This window comes from Aethalodelphis obliquidens, unplaced genomic scaffold (assembly GCF_003676395.1).
Source record: "Aethalodelphis obliquidens isolate GAN/ISIS:26980383/991018 unplaced genomic scaffold, ASM367639v1 scaffold26, whole genome shotgun sequence".
In the NCBI taxonomy this organism is placed as follows: Eukaryota; Metazoa; Chordata; class Mammalia; order Artiodactyla; family Delphinidae; genus Aethalodelphis; species Aethalodelphis obliquidens.
In genome coordinates, this window is record NW_020837970.1 from 17,000,114 (window position 1) to 17,020,376 (window position 20,263).

Below are 20,263 nucleotides of genomic sequence, written 5' to 3' on the forward strand. Positions count from 1 at the left end.
CGGACTAAAAATACAAATCACTTCTAAGAAGCAAAGTCAGATGACTTCACAATTCTTCACAGAAATACCGTATGCCAGAAAACCATGTAAAAATATCTACAGAGTTTGGAAATGGGGGAGTAACCCCCAAATTTTATGCCCAAGCAAAATTTCCATTCATGTATAAAGCCTCCCTCCCCCAAAAAAGATACACCAAAACCAAAAGTTAGCACACAATCCGTCATAGACCCAAACCTAAGAGGGAAAACTTCAAAGTTCTAAAACAGAGCATAGGAGAACATCTTTGCAACCTGTTGCAAAGTTGTATTAGATAAGAGCGAGCAAAGATTTAGAAATGAAAAGGGGCAACACAGAATGGGAGAAAATACACTCAGTATGAATATATGACAAACGATTTGTATCTAGAATATAAAAAGAATACTTATGACTCAATAATAAAAGACAACTGAATTTAAAATGAGCTAATATTTGAAAAGACCCTTTACCAAAGAAGATATATGAAAACTCATATAAGCACATGAAAAATGCTCATCCTCATTAGTTATAGGGAAATGCAAATTATAACCACAAGGAGATAGCACTTTATATCCCTAGAATGTCTAAAATAAAGAAGACCGACAACACCAAGTGTTGGCAAGGATATGGACCAAGTAGAACTCTCATCCACTGTTGGTGGAAGTGTCAAATAACACAACCACTTTGGAAAACACTGTGGCAGCTGCTCAGAAAGCTGAACATACATCTATTATATGATCTAGTCATTCCAACACTAGGTAATTACACAAGAGAAATGAAAACATATGTCCACATAAGGATTTTGTGCGAGCACGTTCATAGCAGCTTTATCTGGAATAGCCCCAAACTGAAGACAATCCAACTGTCCGTTAATAGGTAAGCAGTTCAACAAATTGTGATATTTTCATGCAATAGGACACAACCAGCAATAAAAAGGAATAAACTCTTAATAAACACAACAACGTGGATGAATCTCACAGACATTACGCTGAGCAGAAGTCATATATGAAAGAATATACAGGTTTTATTATTCCATATATATGAAGTTTAAGAACAGATCAAAATAATTATTGTGATGGGGTTCGGGGAGATTGACAGTAAAGGAGTACAAGGAAATTTAGGGAGAGATGGAAATGTTTTATATCTTGGCTGTGATAACAATGGTTATGTGGGTACAGACATTTGTCAAGTCAACAGCTTTTATATTTAAAACAGAATGTGTGAATTTTATTGAATGGAACATGTACCTCAATAAAAGTATTGAATATAATTTTGTAAAAAAATAATAAACTTGGAAATATAATTATAATACATATGATGGATAATAAGAACTATTTTTCTTAGAATAAAAAGATCTCTTAAAAATCAATAATTTTAAAAAAATCAACCTCTTAGATCATTGGGAAGCAGATGTGAACCAGCAAATGAAAATAAGTCAATGAAGTACAAATAAATATGTGAAAAGACGCTCAACCTTACTTATAATTAAAAACACATAAAATAAAGCCATCATTTCTCACCCACTAGATTTACAAATATTAACAAGATTTATAAAACACAGTGTTTTCTGGGGTATATGGAAGCAATACTCAAATACACCTCATCATTTTACAAACGTGATTATTTTTGTAATGAAAAATTTCATAACAAAATCAGTTCATCTCACTCTTTTGTCCCAAACGACCTGATGACTCATCATTGCTTTTGAAAGTATATAGTCCTTAGCCTGGCAGCCAAACCCTCTACACTCTGGTTCAATATTACAGCAACAGCAGTATTTTTTGATGCACATTCTCTCGTTTAATCTTTCCGATAGCCCTAGGAAGTTGGGTCCAGCAGGTCCACTGCTGGACTCCCAGGACCTGGCGTAGTGTCTGGCACACGGTGGGTGTTCAATAAATATTCATAGAAGGTTGCCTGAACACCTTTATCACCTTCTTCTACGACCTATATCAAGTCTCAATCTATCTCACCTTTATGATGTGCCCACCCTATGAGAAATGTGGCCTCAGGTGAAAGAGCAAGTAGAAGGACTGGGATGCAAAGGTGAAGTCAAAGTCCCTCCTTGTGGCTGTGGAGAGCAAAGCTGGAGGTCTGGCCTCACGGCCAGGCCACTCTACCACAGGCATCTGCAAAGTATGGCCAGGATGCCAAGGGTAGCACCAAGATGACCTGGAACAAGTGGGACAGAACTTCCAAGTTCATCTTGGCTTCTTCCCTATTCCTTGAGTTCCTCTCATTGCTGAAGACCTTCTCCCTGTTCCCATGGTCCTTGGGATGTTGACTGGGTGTCAACCTGTTCCTCCTTTCCTTAAATACCAGGAACCATCAGAACCTTCCATTCCTCTTCTCCAAAGCCTGCTATCAAATCCGGGATCTAGAAGAAAGATTGTTAACCAAGACACATCCTTAACTAGGGGAATGAGTCCCCTAGTTATTGGGACTCATGTGGGTAGGGTGGTAGGGGTGGGAGGTGGGCTCTTTGCACAGGGCGAACTCCATTCCTCCCATATTCCCGTGGACACAAGTGTGTCTGACCACAGCAGCTCACACCACTGATTACCAGGATTAAGTTAGCTGCACTGGTTGACTGAACAGTTGTCCCACTTCCCACATTTCTCCCTGAGCACTGAGCCCAAAGCCTGATGGAGGAAGGTAAACCCTTCAGAGAGCGGAGGCCCTGTCCTCAGTCAAAAAGCTATGAGTTAACCAGGCAGCTCTACTAAGCATGCCACTGCATGTTGCCCACAGCCCAACAATAGACTGAGGATGCCCAATTGGCAATGGTGTCCTGAGCTAGGCTGGCAGCCAGCTTCTCCCAGACTCTTCCAAACCTGCTTGGGCAGCTCTTCGGGGAATGCAAAGAAAGAAGATGAAAGGGAGGAGCATCAAGGAAGTTCCCAAATAGAGGCAAGAGTGAGTAAGTCGTTTCAGGCGCTGACGGTTTACGGACACTGAAATCTGGAGGCCCAGGAGGAAGCCTCTTAATGAAAACGTCTCTTTCAAATGCCATCCAGGATTTTATTTAAAGAAGTGATTCCTTCGGACGTGTGGGTAGGGGGCTCCCAGGGTCTAGGATGCTTAGGGCCAATCAAAGAGAAGCCTCAGGCTGTAAGCTCGACAGAGGGAATCCAGAGCGAGGCATCCCTCAGAGAAGGAACAAGGCACTTGTGTTGGGGGCTGGCACTGTTTCAGCCACAGAAAACAAACAGCACAACTCAAACCCTCCAGGTGACGTTGGAACAGACAGAAAGACACACAGGGGACGAGTGCCTCCTCCTCTCGGAATCCGTCCCCTCTGGCAGCCCGCTCTCCCTTCTGAAGACCTCTGCACACGGATCCACAGAAGAGACCCCTGCGGGGGTTCCCCCACAACAGCAGACCCTGGGGCTCACTCTCACCAGGCACCAGGCTGGACAGGCACTGACACTTGTTTTGTCATTTTGTGCTCACCACAACCTGTGGGGTAAAGACCATTATCATCCTCATTGTCATGACCAGAAACAGGGCTCAGAATGTTAAAGGAGTTGCCCAAGGTCACGTACCCCGTGAAAGAGGCGGCGTGAACCCAGACGTGTTCAGGTATGTTGGGTGCCATACTCTCCCAAGAATCGCGTCCAAGGAAGCCCTGGATGAGGCGTCGGAGATCCCATGAGGCTCAATCCATCCAAGGGTACAAATGGCCAGGTTAACAGCCCAGCTACACGCCAGCAAGGTTTGAGGGGCATTAAAATCAATGTACTTGGAAAGCATGAAAGGATGGTACTTAATTAGGATGGCAACAGCAGCACAGAGCAGTATCATTTTTATTCTCTTTTCAGCTTCTTGTCATAAGGGACCAAAAGTTCAGAACATTTTGGGTTGGGGTAACGGGTTCTTTTCCAACAGAATTTCAGAAAAGTGAGTTCCAATCTCAATTCTGCTCTCACCTGCTCTATGTGTGGCTTTGGGGTCCAAGAAAGGAGGTGAAACATAACCTGAGCCTTGGAAGATGGCAGGATTTGGGGAAGATGGGGTAGAGGGCTGCCAAGGACAAGGTCTGGAGGTGGGCAGACCTCTCCATTGAAAGCAAGGGTCTCCATTCTCAGAAGTAGATGAGCTGTGCCTACAACACTGTCTGCAGTGGCATCATCCCCCACTAGAGTTTACGCACTTACCCGAGATGTTCATTGATTGACTCTTGTTGAAGTAACACCTATTGTACTGATCATGATGCACAAGGTCTATCCAGCACACACAACTCCCATCCTCAAGCCAAATTGGAGAATAACATAAAAAGCTGCCACCACAGAGCGTGGTGACCGTTTTATTAAACGGATCAGATGAAAGGAAGCTATTCATGTTTAAACGGCTCCCTAGGGGTGTCCCAGTCGGAGTTAGAGCCTCCACATCTGATAGACACCTCCAGCATGGAGGCGGATGGGGGGGACACAGCATCCCTGATAGTTACAGTATGATATCAGACCTCGGGCACTGCTTTACACTTTCAAACAAGAACCAACTTGGATTCTCAGAGCAAACAAGCCTAAAGAGAAGAAACTGCTCCCTCAACTTTGAGAGCATGCCCAGTCTCCCAGACCTTCCCAATCTCTTCAAGAATGGCCTCAGTTTCACCTTAAATATTGCATTTGGTTAGGAGAGGAGGAGCCACAAACCCAGAATGGAAGTCAAATTATTCCACAAATATTGCCTACTTAAAAAACATTTTAAAAAATATATCATGTTCAGTGGTGAAGAACTACTAAATTATTGAATTCCCTGAAGCATCCTACAGGCTTTCAAGTAGCTCATGAAGTCCCATAAAAGAATGCAATAGTCGAAAAGGAATGCTGAGCTCCATGTCAGAATGCCTGTATGAGCCAACGCTAAACATCTTCATGTAATCTTTCCACTTAAACCAATGATTAAACAGATGAAACAGATGATTAAACAAATAAAGATTAATGAAACAAATAAAGTAATCAAATCTGTATGGGTGTATAAACGAATGATTCCAGACAATATTAGAACAAATTGTCTAAAACTAATAACAAATGCTTCAGTTCAGTCCCAACAGCTTTTGTTGGGCTCTCGCTTGGATGTAATCAAAACATTTGTTTAAACTAAGATGGATATGAGGCGCTAAGATGTCAGTTTCTTGAAAGAGAAAAATAAAACAAAAGCAATGTCTTCGGTAAGGAGGTTGGCACCGCCAGTGGGGCTGCATTACTGAGGAATCTGCGAACGTTGCGTTAGGGATACATGGAAGTTTAGTATCGCTCTGTTTGGTACAAGAGGCTGTACACACAGGATAAACATAAGCAAGTCGAAAGAAGGTGGATTTGAGAGGGAGAGAAAAAACCGTTCAAATCTCCTCCAGCTCTTTAGAAACCTCTTTTTAATTATTAGTCATTGATATGCTAATTACAACGTGCGCTTATCTGTTCCTTCTTTTCAAGAGAGGCCAAATATTCCCCGATGTACTGTTGGAAGGAATAAGATGGTATTTCTTAGCAAGAATGCTCTATTTAGATTTTTCTTTTCATTAATTAAAACTAGTGAGTTCTTTGACCCTACTTGGAGTAGTTACTTGGTTTCAACCCTGCTCGCTGATTCGGGGGTTCTCACTGGCCACTCACTTGTAATTCCCGGCATAGGGAGTCTAAATACCTGCTAGTCCAAAGCCACGTCATGCGGGAGGCCCAACACCTGCTGCATCGGGATCTGCGTTTTAACATTCATCTGAGGGAGAGTTTGATAAGCACTGATTTGTGTAGTTTGGACCCTGTAAAATTTCCTAGGCAAGTTGGCAAATGGATGAAGAGGGGGGAAGAGCCATTATCATTTTTCAAGGTAAAGCTCTGCAAGAAATGCTTTGAAAAAGTTGCTTTGGGACGAGTCGCTGCAAAGTTTCAGCTAGGACCACAGGGCACGTCGCTGGTAAGTGAAGCGTGCATACGCAGTCCAGTCAGCGGGGCGTGTCTGCTGCTGTGCCCCCTTGCACTGTGTCCTGAGTGTAAGGGAGGGCCTGGTGGGACTGCTGAATGGAAAGCAACAGAAATTAGACTAGTCTAAGCCAGAAAGGTGAGTTATTTGCTTGTTTGTTTTTCATAAATTTACAGAGAGCCTCCCAGAACCCACAGACGGATGCTGCTTCAGGAAAGCACTGGGCTATGGTCTGACAACCCCCAGGATTTCCCCGCCCCCTCATTCTTCTGCTTCTCTCCAGTCTCTGCTTCATGCTCTCTCGGCAAACCAGCTCTCTCTGCCTCTAGTGGTTGCAAAAATTGCAGCTGCCTGCCCAGCGATACCCAGGGACATAGAATACTGCCAGCCACCTAGAGACTTTGTCTCTGAGGCCAAATTCCAAATGCAAGGTGAGAGACCCTGGATCTATTTGGACGGTGACCACTCGATCCAATCAGCTATGGGAGTCAGAGCATGTAGAACAGCCATGCCTATGGGGAACTCACTCCGGTGCGTGGCAGGGTGAGACAGGCAGAGACGACAGAGAGAGGTGTCCTCAGAGAAAGGGAAGTACAGTAACTTGCTGAAGATCACACAGTGGTGGCCCCAGGATTTGAACCCAGAGGTGCCCAGTACAAGCCCCAACCTCCTCTGCTTCCTCGTCGATATCCTCCTGGATCCCTGCCCATCTTTGGTCTGTGTGAGGTAAGCGGAACTTCTCATCAGCCCCCTTCCCCTCTCTTCATGCGGGCCTCTCCCTTTTAGCGCCCAGACTCTGGCCTTCAGTGTCCCCGCATGGCTCAGAAAACACCCTCATCACTTGGGCTCCTTAGTGCTAACAAACTCAGCCCCCGATCTCTGAAGGTGATTTGCTCTCTGATACGGTAAAGTGATCTGTGTGATGTTACGGATGCTAAAGTGATAACATGTCTCCCTCCGGAATAACTCGTTGGTGTTTTAACAGAGGCCTCCTGGAGATGATATCTGCTCTGAAAAGTGGAACTGCATGCAGGGCTGTCACAGTTAACAGGGGAGATACTTGGAAGTGGAATGGCCTTTTGGGATTCCTTACTCATTCCCAAATCAATCTGTTGAGAGAGAGAGAGAGAGATCGAGATAGACAGGAGAGAGAGAAACCTGTGAAAATGTGAGAAACGTGTTAAAAATACAGACGTCCGGCCCGCACCTGGTACGCCGGATCCAAATGCCGGGAGGTGGAGCTGGGGAATCTGCATTTTTAGTGAGCTCCACTCCCCCCCCCACCCTCGTAGGTGACTGGCACAGCCTACCTAGATGAACACTTGGGGACCACTCAAGTGGCTAAATGGGAACCCAGAGGGTCAGAGGAGGTGCCTTGCTCTATGATCAAACAGCAAGTTGGTGTTGGGCTTGAGAACGCTGGGTCTCTTGCCTCACAGTCTATATAGTGGTAGTATGCCCTCAAAGCAGGGCCAGGTGCAAAGAAAAGCAGAAAAAAAAAAAAATCCAAGAGCAAAATAAAAGATAAACTTCCTTAGGCAAGAAGACATATCCAGAAGAGAGTCTTCAATGGGAAGCTGATAGCACCACGGTAAGGACTCCAGAACCGCCCCCTTCCCTGGGCCAACCAGAGTCCTCCTCCGCACCCCCTCCCAGGGCACAGACTCATAGAGATCAGCCCGCTACGCTCCCCACCTATCATTAATACTAAGCGCTACAGGAAGGAAAAGAGCAAAGAGTTCAGAGTCCGAGGGTCTCATGTTCAAGCCTTGGTTCTGTGCTCTGGGGGAGCCGAGAACAAGCTCCCTAACATCTCCACATCTCGGTTCCCATCTGAGCCTCAGTCCCCCTGGAAGCAGAGCCCAGGAAACAGGCTGGCCCGCGGGTTATTTACTTTGGAAGGAATGATGGAACTGGAGCAAAGGACCAGCCAGTGGAACAGGGTGGAATCCCATATAATCCTGTATAATCCCGTATTATTGTCAGCCACTGACAGGTGTGACCGTCTGAGCAGCCTTATGAAATACATCTGTACAACAGTTGCCCTGGGGGGAGGAACAGAGAGAACATTCCTCCACTGGCTTCTACTCATCACTGGTCAAGGGCAGCTCCACGGCTGCCTTCCTACACACTGGCTTCCCTGGATGCCTCATGCTTTGGCATCACAGAAGCCCCAGGGTAGGAAGTGAGAGGTCCGGAGTCAAGCCAGTAAAACCTTCTCAGAACTAATCATCACAGTGACTGGAGCACGACGGAGACAAAGATTTTCAGTGATACCAAAAAGTATGGATTGATAGAGTTCCCCAGAGGGTCATTATAGGAATTACAGGATAAGAACAGAGTTTCAGCCTGGAAACTGAGCTGCAAGAAACAGAAACTTCTGGTTACCACAAGCAGAAAGGACTCTCAGAGTCAACAGGAATCTGAAGAGTAAGACTTAGAAAGCGGGGGGAAAAAGAAGAAAAACGAAGGTAGCTGCAGATGGACAAAGAGCAGAAGGCATAACCAGTTTTTGTAAGAACAGACTGCCTAGGATACAGGCCCCCTGGCCAGGGCCACTGGACTCTGTCATGAATCCATCCAAATGGTATCTTTGTCTTTGATTATTTGTTCATGATTCAGAGTCCAGACAGGAGCATCTTGACTGATGGGACCTGGGCCACGTGTCCAAACCTAAATATTCCCGGACGACTAGATACTAAGAGGAAGCATCTTGCCTTATTTGCTTTCCTAGGTGAAATGTAGGGCTTTGCCTCCCACCAAGACTCACCCAGAGGAATTTGGGATCAGGCAGCCCAAAGAATGAAGAACAACCACTACCTGACAACATGTGAAATATGCCCAGGAAAGGCTGACGCTTGGTAGGTGCTCGATGACCAACAGTTCGTGGCACCTGATGAAGTTGTCACTCTGACTTTCTCTACACCATTCTGAAGCCCGTCCCGTTCTCATACCTCGTATGTGACTGACCAGTGGATTTCTGGAAGGAACAGCAGCCCTCATTAAAGCAAAGCTAAAGCCCCCCCGCCACCGCCCAGGGAAGACTCCCCATGGGAAGGGGTGGCAGTGGTGACAATTTCTCAGCTGTTCTCACTTAGTGTTGCCTCCCTGCAGGGTGCACTTTGATTTCTGCTGCCCAGAGAGATGTCAAGTCTCCTGCAGCAGTCTTTGCTCTACTCAAGCCCTGGAGAGTTCAAGCCTTTATGCTTTGTATTAAAGAGGGAGGCGCTGCCTGGCACCATCGTGGTGCGGTAGCACGTGAGTATAGGAAAGGATTCTAGAGAGTTTCCTCATTGGATGAGGATGCCGAGTTCGGAACAGGTTGTCCAAGATCACACAGCTGGTGACCAGTAGGTCAAGGAAGAGATTCGGTTACAAAAGCCTGTCTCCTCTTCCCTTTGGATTGGTCAGCAACCTGCCCAGCCCCACCCACCCCCGAACATAATGTTTTAACCCAGTCACATCTCTAGAAAGTGCCTTTAAAAAGGCCCATTGGACACAGGACCAGGTAGAGCCCTACTTTTCCCCACCACTCACTCCTGAGCAATAGCCCTTTCCTCTCTCTAGGCATAAGACTGATGATACAGTACTTCAAGGGACCATGACAATGAGCCAGTTAGAGGACCAGGAAGCTCTGCAAACGTGCCAAGACAAGGATTTCTCATCCAGACACAAAACCATGTCCTTCTGGATCTGGAAAGAATTTTGGAAATTGTTAAGTCCAGTTACCTTGTTTTGCCCATGAAGAAAACCCCAGAGATGGACAGTGACTTTCTCAAGGTCACACAGCTAGTCAGTGGCAGACCTAGAGTTTACAGTTGATTCTCCAGGTGTGGTGTTCCTCCCATTCCATGACGCTGGAGAACGTTTCCTGTACCAAATCGCTCAGCAGTTTTGTCATCTCTGGCAAAGCCCTTTGGCAAACTTTCACCCTTCCTTTGTCTTCAAAAACAGCACTCTTCTAGTCCTCTTTGCAATTGTCCACTCGCTGTCTTAAAATTACTGCAGTCTCGTTTGCTTATTTTAGCTACAGTGGGTCTGAAATTTACACTCGGTCTGTGTGAGCTTCTCCAAGCCAGACTCTATCACCAGGCGCGCCTGTCTTTGAGTGGAGGCCATGAAATACAGACCAGTTACGGCCAAAAAAATCAAGGAGGAAAGGATTTAGCGAGCTTCTGCCCTCTCCACATTTCCCGGGTCACTAGAGAAGCTACTTCCATTAAGAATTCTCACTCATCTGTAACCCAGGAAATAAATCAGGTGCTCAACTGAGCCGCACTTCCAGGGTGGCCTCCCCACCAAGCATCGGGGAGTTGGCACCCCGGGCACCAATATTTATAGATCGGGTCAAGCAATGACACGTTAAGGATGTTCTAAGACACAGAGGTCTTTCCGTGCTCAACATCAACAGGGGAGGATGAAGAAAATGGAGCATGGGAGATCTGCAGAACATTTCAAGCAACCTCCAAAGACCTGGAGGGCAGCGTGGGAAGCAGACAGGAACTCCCAGGGGATTTTTAACGTCCACTCCATTAGCCAGTAGCCCCTCCAATTTGAGGTGGTTACTTGAATCGTGGGTGTTTCAGCAAATAGCACGCCTCCCAGCTTCCATCCATCTTTGTATTCCTACAGCGCCTAGCACGGTGCCTGCCACACAGCAGGTACCCAGTGGCTGTCTGATGAGGGAATTAATAGCGGGGTTAACGGCATAAGGCACTTCACAAAATAAAGTGATCCAAGTTTTGCTCACAGAATGAAGCTGTAGCCAACCAGAGGACACTTACTGAGCGACAGCTCGGCAAGGGGCATTGCGCAGGGTGCGGAAGGGTGCCACTGGGCTCCTGCCTTCGAGAACAGGTGATTTGACAGAGGACACAAGTGGCACACACTCGGTGTGGCTGAGGTTTTAAATTTTTAACGTACTTCCTCTTTTTTTTTTTTTTTTTTTGCGGTACGCGGGCCTCTCACTGCTGTGGCCTCTCTCGTTGCGGAGCACAGGCTCCGGACGCGCAGGCTCAGCGGCCATGGCTCACGGGCCCAGCCACTCCGCGGCATGTGGGATCTTCCCGGACCGGGGCACGAACCCGCGTCCCCTGCATCGGCAGGCGGACTCTCAACCACTGCGCCACCAGGGAAGCCCCATACTTCCTCTTTTGCCTGTTTGGAGGGTGACCTTCCTTGTCCATCCCAGGGAACCATGTGCCTGGAAGGAGCTTAGTCTTTGTTTCAAAAGGGACTCGGAAAGAAAGATTGAGGCAATATTCAGTTATTGACCCACAAAATAGGATTATGCATTGGGGCAATAGTTTTGTAAGCCAAGCTATTGTCTCAAAGAGGATTTCTAAATTCCTTTATCTCCTTCATTTGCAAACCAATTGCCTCAGTTCACAGAGTCCCCCTAATGCGTGGACAAATCATGGGCCCAGTTTGCCATTAAGGCTCAGCAAAGATTTGGAGTTAGAAAGGGGGAGATATGAGTGCAGCCCCCCACTGTCCCCCTCCCCCCCCACACCCACACTATATGGCCCACTGCAGCAGGGAGCAGTGAGCCCATCAGCAAGGCTAGGAGGAGACTGTAGGACCAGCGGTCTAGACACAGATCTGGCTGTCCCTCCCCCTCCCCCAATAAGACTGCATCCGTGAGAGTTAAAGAGAGGCTGAGTCAGCCAGGGATGTCCTTGAGCCCCCGCCAAGGCCAAGCCAAGGTCTCCCACTGCCACAGGCTCTGGCAGTGAATGCTCCCAGGCAGGGAGCACAGAAGAAATTCTGCCCAGGGACTTGGACTCATCCCTCACACGCACATAGATTTATAAAGATGTTATAAGCCCCTGTCTATATATACACCTGGACCCCATCTTAGCAAGTGCAGTGGCTAAGTATTTTTACTCAAATAAGTAAAAATGTTCCTAATGGAACCTTTTAAAATGATCAGAGCCAACTATATTCAATCATGTTAGACAATTAGTTTTTTTTTTTTTTCCCACTGCTCATCAAGATTGGGAGGAAAATCTGGCTAGGCACAGGGAAAAAACCAACGGGTTATACTTTATCCGCATATATATATTGCTCTGCGAGTAATCGGATCAGCTATATACACATCTCCTATGCAGGGCAGAGTTGGATTATGGCCAAATAAGTGGAAAGATGGGAAGCTACTGGGAGTCCAGAACAGAATAAGGCAAGGATAGGATGGACATTTCTTGTTTCTCTCTGACCAACTCCCCTTTCTCAGTTCCTCTGGTCATCCTGATTTTCCTTGAAGGACTACACGTCCCCCAGTCCATGTGGTCAGGGTGAGGTTATCAGTCACAGCCCCCCTGCTCCAACCAAGGCTTGGGCAGATACTCCCCTGACCAATCAGAGAAGTGTCTATCAACTTGAATGCAGTGATTGGCTCAGGGTGGATACTGACCCACAGAGGACCAATCAGTCTTCTCTGATCTTTAATATAAAGATGCTGCAGGGGAAATGGATACAAATTGCTTTTAAATTTCAAGCTATAAAGAACCAGGTTTGGGGCTGCCGGGGGCCATACATTTTTACCCCATATGAGGAAGGGCCCTGACTTACAGAGAGAAACAAAGAAAAGAGATAGATGGAGGCAAAGTTCCAAGGGCACAAATTGTTCCCCTGGATCCACCTGCGTCTAAAGTTAACCTTGGATTTCACAGTGACATGAATCACTAGTTTCCATTTTTTCTTCTCAAGCTACTTTGAGATGAGTTTCTTATCATTACCATCAGAGGAAAAAATTACTTATATAGAAATGCCAGGGAGGTTACCTGGAGAAGGTAGGTCTGGAGCTAACCCTTGGAAAATGGGAAGTCTATTTGCTTAAGTTTTTGGTTAACAGAGATGGAGAGCATATAAATTGGAGGAGAGAAAAATGAATGCATGTACCAATGGTGGTATGCAGTATGTGGGGATGTGCAGGAGTGCAGAGAGGAGCAGTGAGACCTAGGGTCAGAGGTTAGGTTGGGCCCAAATTATCTAGACCCTAAATAGCAAAGAGGAGGCTCTTCTTTTTTCCTATAGACAATAGAGATCCTTGCACAGTGTTTGAGCAGAATATGTCAATACAGAAACCGTCTCATGGGAGGATTGCTCTGACCTTGAAGCCAGAAATCTCATACAAAGGAAGCTACATCTCCCAGGTGGTCACCCCCATGCATTCTTTTATGTCAGTGTCTATAGTCACAATCAGAATGAGCACTCTATGAGGGCTCTTAAAGAGCATGGAGTCCCATTCCAACTTTTACAGAAGAGGAAATTGAGGCCCAGAGAGGGTATATGTTTTTCTTGAGATCATCACTAAACAAGCCAGTGGCAAAACCTGGACTAAGGTCTGAGTCCCCACCTGCCTAGATTGTAAAAGAAATGGCAGAGTCTCTCTGTGCAGCTTTTCTTATACGCCAGGTAGGAGGCTTAACACATGTATCAGTTCTCCATTGTTGCATAACAAATTAGCACAAACACAGTAGCTTCCAACAGCACCCATATATTAGCTCAGGGCTCTGTAGGTCAGAGGTCTGGCACAGCATGGCCGGGTTCTCTGCTCAAGGTATGATACAACCAGAATCAGGTATTGGTCAGGCTGAGTTCTCATCTAGAGGTGTTGAGGAAAAGTCTACTTTCAAGCTCATTCTTGCTGCTGGCAGAATTCAGTTCCTTGTGGTTGTTGGACTGAGGTCCCTGCTTTCTGGCTGGCTGTCACTGGGGGGCTGCTCTCAGCTTCTAAATGTCACCCCAAGTTTTTGCTATGTGGCTCCTCCATTTTTAAGCCATAAATGGTGTGTTGAATCCTTCCCATGCTTCAGATCTCTGATTTTCTCTTCTGCAACCAGCTGGAGAAAACTCTCTACTTTTAAAGGGCCAGTGTGATTAGGTCAACCCCACCCAATAATCTCCATTTTAAGGTCAACTGATTAGGGATCTTAATTACATCTGAAAAATCCCTTCACAACAGTACTAAGATTAGAGGTTGATGGAGAGAAGTTATGTGTGCAGTAGGGTCCAGTAATCTAGGCGGTCACCTCTGAATTCTATCCCCACAATACCACAGTGACCCCTGGGATGGGCCACTCATGAGGGGTGTCTAACAGCTTATTTCACTGAATTGGGGTGTGTGTGTGTGTGTGTGTGTGTGTGTGTGTGTGTGTGTGTGTATTGGAGAAAACATACATATACAGAAGGCAAGCCCATCATCTCAAATAAGAAAACAGAGCTTATGGGTCAAAGCAAGCGCCCGTGGCCCTCACAGCCTTCTGAAAAGAGCAGCCCACCCTGCGTCTGGGTTGCGCACCTGTGTTGTTCAGTGGAATCTCCTCAGTATTGACAACACTGTCACCCACTCAGGCGTGCCTGTAAAATTCAGTGCAGCCACTAGCAATTCCTACCATTTGTGGCCTGGCCCCTTCCAACCCTCTCTTGCAACCAACCTAGGAACCTCAAAAGAAGATGCTCTATCCCTCGCCCTCCTGAGCAACCTGCTCTGGTTTGCAGACAGCCTGGAGGAGGCATCAGAGTGGTGGTCTGCGCACTTGGCTGGTGACCGTGCTGCAGCACTATGGGACCCAACACCTACTGGGTCCCTGGCCTGCATCATCTACCAGGGACCCAGGAGTTTCACCTTGGGTCCCATCCAACCCAGCCAAGCACCTTTATGTCAGCAGGTTTGCCCGTGAGCCACGTGGTCAGTCTTCAATAAATGATTGTCACTTAGCTCGTTTCATCAATTCCTTTACAGAGAGCTTGGAAGAGCTGAGAGGGAAAATCTGCTCAAACAGAGAAATCCAGAGGGAAACAAGGTAGAAGGGAGAGCACTGATGTTCTAATTCTGGCCTCTAACCTCTCCCTCTTTTCTACGGGGAGTGCCCACCCTTTGGAGCACCCTGCTTCCTGCCACCCTGGAAGCTCAGAGCCCCTGATGGGCCTTGCAGCAGGAAGCCCGATGTCTGCGAGAAGCAGCGACTGCCACACTGCCTTGTGCTCCGGCAGAGCCCAACTCTGATCCTCCCAGCCTCCAGGAGGTCGGCTCAGCTCCGAGCAGTTTGTTTTTTGAAAAGTCTCATAAATTTCCAAGAAACTTCTCCAGACAACTGTCACGAGGCTGCACCTGCCAAACAAACACAAACAGAGCTCTCCTCCACCAGATTAGTTACTTAATTAAGAAGAGAAAGAGACAAGGCACATAATGTGGAGATAATTACCCACCTTGCCAAATCTCTGAGTGCAGCGTGGCACACGTCGGCAAATTGCAGCACGGCCGCTAATGCATATTCATCCAAAGTTGTAACTGCTGTGAACATTTTCCACACAGACAGCAATATGTTCAACCAACAGTCTGAGCTCCCTCTCGGATTCCAGCATCTTCCCACACCCTTCCCCTGCCTTCCCAGGCTCCTTCCCTGTCTCTCTGTGAAGGAATTTACTAAACAAAGCAAATAGCAAACAAGTTACAAGTGAATGTGATCACAACCCACTCCAGGGATGCTGTTGGGAGCAATCAATTCTGGACCCCAAAACGAGGTGTTTGGGTTTTTCCCCTAACCTATTGACTCATTTCATTTAATCTCATGCAATTGAATGAGAAGGATTTGTTGAGTGTTGGTGTGTTGGCCCGGTGCCCACCAAGTGCTGTGGAGGCACAAAGATGAGTGTGAGGGGGCCTCAGCCCAAGAGGCTCATGGTCCTTGGAGAGAGGAGCTCTCCTCTGTGAGCTAGGTAGGGCAGGTATTATTTTAATCCTCCTTGACAGATGAAAACACAAGGCCAAAGAGATTAAGTCAACTGCTGAAACAACACAGCAACTAATTAGGTGATATGGGCCTTGAACCTATATTATCTGACTCCAAATCCTATGTACAAGGCAGACAAGGGGAAATTCTGCCTTGGAGACAAAGGAGGACAGAATAAAAATCAGAGCCTGGAAAGGCCCAGGAGATGAGGGATCTTCTCCTAGCTTTGCCACTTACTAATGCTCCTACCTCGGCCAAATCGCTGAACTGCGAAGGTTACCGATTTTCTCATAAAAAAAATCAGACGGTGAGATCTAAGAAACAGAAATGTTGGTAAGGTTAAATAAAATCAGAGTCCTAAAACTGCTCTCTGAGATGGTGCCTGGTAGATGCCTAAGAAATAGTCATACCATTCCCTTGGCTAAAATGGAAGGATAAGAGAGCATACTGGGAGAATAGGAGGAGAGATGAGGAAAATCAGTGAGACGGGAACCTCATTCAGGAGGCGTGATTTGAGCGTGTCTTAATGTGCAGTAAGACATAAGCAGACAGAAACGGAAGCCAGGACATTTCAGGTATAGATAAATGCATGGAGGACAAGACACATTCAGGAGAGAGTCAGACCTGGGATGGGGTGAAGAGGGAGATCAGGTTGGAAAGTTAGGCTGGGGCCAGGCACTATGGATCCTCGAATGCCAGGGTGAGAAGTACACGAAAAGGCATTTGGAATACAGTTTGAAAGGTGCTGCTAAGGTTAGCAAGTTGGCAGTTAGGCCTTTGGAGAAGAAAGTCCGTAAGGATGCCAATACATCCAGAGAAGAAGGAATTAGGCCTGATTATTTCCAGAACACGCTCAAGTGGTAGGAAATTGACAATGCTGTCAATTTTGTTTAAAAGTACGCTTAGGCCCTCCTTATCTGATACCCTACTCTCTCTACTCAGCCTTCCTCGCCCTAGGCCAGCCAAGAGAGCTCATGAGAAACCGCACTCAATTTATAAGAAAGATGAATAAATTAACTCACTTCAGAGAAACTCTGAATTGCCTTTCTCATTTCAGGTTACACCCTGAGGACCTCAAAGGACATTTAGGGGAAGACTATGGTTGGCCTCCCTGATGTAATCTTAAAAGATCAGGGCATAATATTTACTAACCCTGCTTCTCCTTAACCCTATGGTATCACCTCTCTAAACCACGTATAACAAATAGGTTTCAACTAGGATGCCAGCTCCAATTCACTGGAGCTGCCTAGAACACAGGGTGGTGAAACACTGTGAGGACACTTCTGGTTCAGAGGGAAAATGTGCCATGATTGATTAGCAATGCCTGTCAAGGACATGGTCGGGCGGAGTGGATACATAGGTATTTGCCATCCTTGGCAATTGTCTCTGGGTCTTTGGCTAATTGAAGCCTTCATGGAGTCTTGGATTATTTTTCCCCATTCCAAAAGGAGTAGAGAGCAGGCAAGAGCAACAGAAGCTACCACACACTGAACTCCTATAGTCTTAGAATGCAGGGGAAGTGGCTTTCTTCTCTAATTGCCCTTCCATGGCTAAGGAGGAGTAACGGCCTATTGCAGTGGTTCTCAGCCTTCACTGTGCATCAGAATAACCCAGGAGCTTTTTTTTTGTGGCCTCTCCCATCGCGGCGCACAGGCTCAGGACGCGCAGGCTCAGCGGCCATGGCTCACAGGCCCAGCCGCTCCGCGGCATGTGGGATCTTCCCGGACTGGGGCACGAACCCGCGTCCCCTGCATCGGCAGGCGGACTCTCAACCACTGCGCCACCAGGGAAGCCTAACCCAGGAGCTTTTGAAAGGACATGGCTGCCCCACAGAGATTTGGTTTCAGTTGATCCTGGATTGGGTCAGGTATCAGCGTTGTTGAAAGCTCCCCAGGCGATTCTGATGGGCAGTCAAGGTAAGCACATTTGTGCCGACTGTAAGCCCAACTGAGGAAGGAGCGTGGAGCCCTGACTTAGGCTGCATCATGAAATCCTGTTCCTCGAAGGCCATCTGAAGGCTCTAGTCCTCATGTGGGAGGTGCAGGAAGCTCAGCTGGTGACATAAGGCAAAGATACAAGGACATGAGATCTGGGCGTGGGTAAGGGTTAGGGTATTGCCGGATCCCACAGAGACGGATCTAAGCTGGGCCTGGGGTCGATGGGCAGACTTTGGACAGATTAACATGCATAAGACAAGGTAGCGTGTCATGAGATGTGGGCAGCGGCTGGAGGCTGGCTGGAGCAGAGGCCCCAGAGGGGAATGTGGGAGAGGAAACCAGAGATGGCCTGGGACCAGGCCCACGTGGTCCCGAGAAGAATTGCTAAGAACTGAGGTCGTGAACCTGGGCCCAGGTCCTACCAGGTGTGAGCTCTCTCCAGATTTTTCTGCCTGCCAAGTCCTCTTGCTGGGAGCCTCGCATCTAGCCAGCTGCCGGCCTTAGGTACTGCCTTCTCCATTTGAGTTTCCTATTCAAACGAGTTATTCGAAACCAAATTTTCCTTCCGACCACAACTTCTTTCAATATAGTTTAATTCCAAAAATTAGCTTTCAGGATGATTTCCACAGGCCTGCGCATGAAAGTTCATTGGGGCCCCCCTCCTTCCAGATGGAGCAGTGGGCTCCCTTGGCCAGTGGCCTTCTGTGCTTGAACCCCAAGAATCCTCCCCTCCAGCCTCCTGGGACTGCCAAGAGCCTGTTGTTTCAAATTGGCACCTGCCCACGTTGCTTCTCTTGTCCCTTCCTGTCTCCCACCTGTTCACAGGGACTTCTAAATTAGTCATCTGTTGTCAAGGAAACGCTCTGCTTCCTCCAAGGTGTGAATCCTGAGGGATTCAATTGTGGGGGAGGGGAAAGTGATTTACCGAGACTGGCTTGGTGCATACATTCATCAATACCTGGATGGCCGAGGCTAGAATGCTCTCGAAAGTTACGGTGCCTCACCCCTAACTTAGCAAAACTGGGGAGGTTTATTAAAACTCAGACTCCTAGCCCCACTCTGACTTCCTGAGTCAGCACGTCTGACAATGGGTCTGGGAACTGCTTATGGTGTTGAGAGACTCATAGTGGGAGTGATGTCTGGCGGTCAGAAAAAAATCATCTCCGGCTTTGCCAGCGTGCAGAACATAGTTCCGGAGGACTGCGGCATTTTCTTGAACTTGACCACGTTTGGGTGTTTCTCATAGTTATGTCTTTATCTCTTGATATTTGTAGGTGTGTGTGTGTGTGTGTGTGTGTGTGTGTGTGTGTCACAGAGCTGGAGAAGAAGAGACTCAAGGATTAAATAATAGAGAAAACCAGAATTGTGCTTTGGAATATTTTCTCTGTGACCCGATAAGCAACTTCCTATTACCTGGCAAGCTGCTTTGACCTCACATAGTGAAAAGGGTGTTCCAAAGTTGTTAAAGACAAAGCAGCATTGAATTAGATTTCCATTCCTGATAGAACCAGAAAGGCTAAAAGAACGGCAGTGGTCAGAAAAATTTTGTGCCGGAATCAGACACACGCAGCTTCGCCTGTTCCCCAGAGATCCACAGAACCTACGCCCCATGGTTGGTGGGCCAGGGGGTCCCTCTGTTTATGTATCTGGTGATCATTGTCACTCAGCCCTGTGACGTACTAGAAACTGCTTTGAAAACTGTAAAGCCCTATTCAAGTATGGGAGATAATTATTACAGGTGTTCCTTCTACCCGCTAATACTGCTCAAGCATCTCTCCAAGCCAGCAGCTTTGCCATACGTCATCTCATGGGGGGGGGACCCTCTATCCTCATTCCCATTTCACAGACAAGGAGACGGAAACGTAAGTGACCTGCCCAAGTCATACCATCAATGAGAGACGGGGTTTCACGTGCTTCTAAGAGAAATTCCCTTTCCACTACTCTTCATCCATCCCTGCTGTCTTGCCTTTCTTTAACGGAAGCCAGGATTCTCTACACGGACAGTGGCATCATGCCTGAGGCGTCTTAAAGGGGCAGTGACATTTTCAACCCAACTCATTTTAATTTGTTCTGATTAAAAATGCCTGCTGTTATACATGCTATGGAGACTGTTAGAAGGAGGAAGGCAACAGTGGGAGAAGCAACAAACTCAGGGAAGTCGGGCAGTGATGCCCCGTGTTATAGAGCTGTCTGCCCATCCGCCCTTCCACCAACATGTGTTCACCTGACACCTACCTGCTCCACAAAGGTTCCGGGGGTGGGGTGGGGCACGGAGGAGAAACAGAAAACATGGCCTGCCACTCATTCCCAAGTCGGTGGGCCAGCAGGTAGATTCAGTTCTTCTTCACATGGCCGATGAGCTGCTCTCTGAACCCCTTTCTCCTAACAAGGTGGAGGAGTACGGAGACAGGAGTCTTTCCCCAGCTCCCCCAGTCCTGTGCGCCTGACCTGAATGCGCTCTGTGAGGGATAATCCAGGCTCCGGGGCTGGGAGGGCCCTGCTGCTTCTCTGCTTGGAAGTTGTATCCCAGGACCGCCCCACTTTACACAAGCCTGCCTGGCGCCAGATGTGCATATGTGAGGTGCTTACTTTGCAGAACAATGGCTCTAATAAAGGTATGGGGCAAACAAGATGATAATTGTGTTTTTG

The 20,263-nt window shown here is 47.3% G+C and overlaps 1 long non-coding RNA gene across 3 annotated transcripts; it reads right to left on the reverse strand.

Annotated features, from left to right (window-relative positions):
* Positions 1-1,394: 1,394 nt before the first annotated feature.
* Positions 1,395-20,014, reverse strand: LOC113629194 (uncharacterized). 3 transcript variants are annotated; one of them, XR_003436428.1, is made up of 3 exons: positions 19,850-20,014; positions 8,761-8,920; positions 1,395-2,392 (listed from the first exon to the last, which is right to left on the reverse strand). It is a non-coding gene; the product is annotated as an uncharacterized LOC113629194 (long non-coding RNA). The 3 variants fall into 3 exon arrangements; XR_003436427.1 differs by lacking the exon at positions 19,850-20,014 and adding an exon at positions 9,670-10,907; XR_003436425.1 differs by lacking the exon at positions 8,761-8,920.
* Positions 20,015-20,263: the final 249 nt, after the last annotated feature.